The 4259-nt window shown below is 44.6% G+C and overlaps 1 pseudogene; it reads right to left on the bottom strand.

Annotated features, from left to right (window-relative positions):
* Nucleotides 1–3837: 3837 nt before the first annotated feature.
* Nucleotides 3838–3957, bottom strand: LOC136658121 (5S ribosomal RNA; annotated as a pseudogene).
* Nucleotides 3958–4259: the final 302 nt, after the last annotated feature.

Here is a 4259-nt window from a genome sequence, read left to right as displayed (position 1 = left end):
CCGAAAGGGATCTGCTATGGCTTCACCCCTTCAGGCGGTTTTCCGACCAGACCCAGAAATGATTCTGTGCCATGTGCTTTCAGACCAAATATTTATCTGTTTAGAAGATCTGTCTCCCACTGTCTGAGCAGAGTCCCCTCCACAGCTCACACATGTCAAACAACACCAAACCACCCTGGCTTAATTCAGTCGTGTCCCTAGGGTTTGAGACACCTGGTACAGGAGGCCAATGCGTCACTCCCTTGATGGACTTCCTCCCATGGAATGGGAGGAGCAGTGCCCCAGGCGTGGACGTGATGATGAGCCACTGCTCCACCCCCGCTGGCTTTTTGGCTATAACTTTTGATATAATAGAGATATTGCATTCCTCATGAAATTACACTTTGAATGCCACATAACATGATGATATTATTCAAAAATACCAAGATTAAAAATTTTTTGACTGGTAGTGGTGTCACAGGCCCCTCCCCCCCATGCACAGCACTCGGTGCGGATCACACCCCCTAGCGATACCACTGGCTTAATTTCAGTGCCAGTGAAGATACAACTGCCTGATGTCTCAGGAGAAGAATAAGGATATTACAACACGGGCTACAACACGGTCTTTTCAAAAAGCCGTGTGTGATTTTACTCGCTGGTGAACTGGTGGGCGAGACTGTCCAGATGGAACTATATCCATAGCTGAAGTCATCCCCTTGGACAGGTCGAGGAGGTTATCAGCACAATGGCCTTCAAAATCTGTGGAAATGGTTCCTGGAGAGTTCTGGAACCCAATGGGCTGCAGAAGTCTTGAAGGCCACCTACCTTGGCCAGTTTCACAATGAAAGAGTTGCATGAACTCAGCAGACAAGGATCCCAGTGTCATCGGGACACCACCAATAATTACATCTCCTGAATCAAGGTGATTTCTGCCTGTGACACTGTCCTTAAGGGTGCAGAGCCTTTTTCCGTGAAAGCGAGAAGGGAAAATAAACCATACATACAGAGCAGAGAAACATTTTATTTCTAAGAAGCTCTGTCTCTGCAGCAGCATTTTGAATCCTGAAGATGGAAGAAGATACCAAAACTTTCAAAGGAAAAACTTATCTCTCAAAATGCTTGCTTAGGCAGGTGCTGCATTTGTGTGATAAGAGAGCCCTACCTATCAACTGGCCTCTGAAAGCCAATTCTCGCAATCATGCTACCATGCGCTGGTTGCAATTTTCAGCTGATAAACTGGACCACAAGTGAGATCTTAGAAATGGCATCATTTCCCTAAAGGGCTGGGTAGTTACAGACAGCCTTCTGACAACCCTTTTTACCATACATCTGCACCTGATGTGTGGTAAAATTCTCCCTGTCTATTGGCATAAGAGTGCTCAATCCAGAGTAATTTGGACTGCACACGGTCACCTGTAAGGGCTTCTGGATAATGGGTCCTGCAAGGTCTCTCCTTAGCTGGAAAGGATGAGCAGAGGATCATTTCCCTCCAGGGCTCATGTTAGAATATTATTCCTAGGTGGAGGGGGGAGTTCATTAGAATAACTTTGGATGAATTTAAACCTTTGAAATTAATATCTGGATTATACATGAGGGGTTGGGTCAATCCTCCACATGTGATTAGAGAAGGTGGGAAAGATTCCAGGGAAGGAGGAGCAGTTCCATTCCTAATAACATGAAGAAGGGCCAGTTTAGTAAGAATCATGTGAACCAGACATAATTTTGATGATTCTCTAGGGTCCGGCAGCTTCACCCTCCTTGGCTACATCTAACTAGCCGACATTTACTATTGGGTTGAAACAGAGCCATTTTCATCCTGGTGTTTCCACAGACCACCCCATTCCCACTTCTTTTTCCATACTACTCTCTGTGGATGCAGAATACCATTTGGTCACAGTTGGCTGCCTGGAAACCCGCCCTGTGGTGACTACAATCAAGCAGGAAGTGCATTATATGTTGTCTTCGGCCAGGCAAGAGGTAAATTTTATGCTGCTTTTTCAACCTCACGTGCCTGATCACTTGTGGAAGCTTGGTAAACAGTATTTTCCTCACCATGTGAATGATAGCATGCCTTATTAGATCACCACATGGCTGTAGCCACCCTGAAGCAAGTTTGCAGGGAGCCAACACCGTTTTTCTTGATTAAATGCAAACTGATTACATACTGAGAAGACTCTTTCCTCAGGGCCAAACTAGATCTGATAGCAGCAAATCCAAGTGTTTAAACCCAGTGCTGTCCCACCATCAAAAAAAAGGAGAGGGGACGTGCACGGGGCCAGATTTTAGAACAAATCTGGTTGATGGGAGCTCAATCATCCCCCCTTCACAGTTTATTTACATATCATCTGTTGCGCCAGGAACTTGTCTCCTAACAGGGTGAAATTAGAGTCTGGCTGGGGGAAAAGCAAGTTTGGGTACAGGGTCATGGAATCAGCAGCACAGCAGCCAAGGTCAGGGTGACCAGACGTCCTCTTTTTCCAGGACATGCCCTCTTTTTTAGCCTCATGAAAAGAACTTAAATGTACTCCTTTTCCCTGTGAGCAGGCCCCTGCAGGCAGCATATTGCCCTCTTGTAATTGATACATTACTGGTAGATGTAATAAATTATATGTAATATAGTTTTAAATTTAATAATAAGTAATACTGTGTTTAAATTAAGCACATGAAATCACTATATGAGTGTTTTTTAAAATTTTGTCATGTCCTACATTTTTTTGGGATATCCTACATTTTGGGGCACCTTGTCCTCCTTTGTGGTTATGACACGTCATCACCCTGGCCATGGTGGGCAAGCAGAACTCCCTTCCTAAAATGTATAAAGTAGTAGCCTGGCTATTCCCAGGAATTATATAATCAGGCGTGGTAGTGACTCCGAAACCAAAAGGCTACCTGAACATGTTAAGAGAAAGGTATCTGAAGACATGGCAAGATGCCAGCCTGCTTCCTGCTTTGGCTTAATCCTTATTCATGAAATTCCCATCAGTCATGCTAGAGAGATTTCATTCTCAAAAGTCAAAACCGAACTAGATGGTGCAATAATTGCTTAAACAGATCTGTCTCATGCCAACCAAGGAGCAGGCCCAGCTGGCAGCATGCAAGGTTCTAAATATGCAAAAGCCTTTTCGGCTCTTCTGCGCAGAATGCTAAATTTTAGGAAGAGGATTTCATTAAAAAAAATACAAAACTATAAAAGCGAATCTAGAACCCAAAGGGAGGAAGATGATAGGACTTAGCAGGCGAGTGACAAGCAGCTTGTGGGAACATGCACAAGAAGGTTCATGAAGCAAGCCACGAAGGCATGGCGTGTAGAGAATGGGGTAGAAACTCATATTGGCGGCATGATGCTTGCATGCAAATTACTGATACTCGCTCATCCAATAAACTGTATTCAGAAAATGGTCACGTCATTCCAAAGATGACATGAAGTGTGCTGAAGTCAGTCGGGGAAAAAATTAATAAAGGAAACACGGAGAGATTTCATCAATGTCAAAATCAGAGAAGGTGGGGACATTTTAGAACAAAAAGCAAACAAGTGAGCAAATACAGGCACGCTGGGGAAATCAGAAAGCCTGAGAAAAGTAGATTAACAGCATGACCACACAGGAGATGCTCAGGTTGTGAGCTCAGCACATTTCAGTCCTAAATCAAAAGAGGGTCTCTCTATGTATTACAAGACATCCAGTGGCCTGGAGTTTTCCACAGCAGCACACATCCTAAACCTGTGACTCCTCCAGCTTGAAACAGTGAGTACCAAGCACTTTGTGGCTCTCTTGTCACAAACCCCATCGTCCTCAGGGATCTGCTGGAACGCTTTGATCTTGTGGTTGGCAACCTTCAGTCTCGAAAGACTATGGTAGAAGCCTACAGCACCCGGTATTCCCAGGCGGTCTCCCATCCAAGTACTAACCAGGTCTGACCCTGCTTATCTTCCAAGATCAGACGAGATTGGGCATGTGCAGGGTAACAGTTGCTAAGAGTCTTAAGTTCAGGTCATAAGTTACCATGATGACCCCAAACATGGTCATCCAGAGAGAGATGCTTGAGTTAGTCCTCACAATCAGCAAAGCATGAAGCAAAGTAGTGTAGAGCATCTTTATTTAATTGGGCCTTAACAAGATTTGCTTCATGTTTTGCTGAACTGGCATTAAGTGGAAGCAGGGATGCTAACTCTGACTATTCCTGAAGATTCCCCCCCCCCCCCAACATGATGGAAATTCCTGGAAGGCCTGTTAAAATCTCCAAGCGTGCTTTCAGGAGTCACTTGGATGTTGATTCCTGGA

The sequence above is a fragment of the Tiliqua scincoides genome, chromosome 7, assembly GCF_035046505.1.
Source record: "Tiliqua scincoides isolate rTilSci1 chromosome 7, rTilSci1.hap2, whole genome shotgun sequence".
Classification (NCBI taxonomy): Eukaryota; Metazoa; Chordata; class Lepidosauria; order Squamata; family Scincidae; genus Tiliqua; species Tiliqua scincoides.
This window is presented reverse-complemented; position numbering and strand designations above follow the sequence as displayed.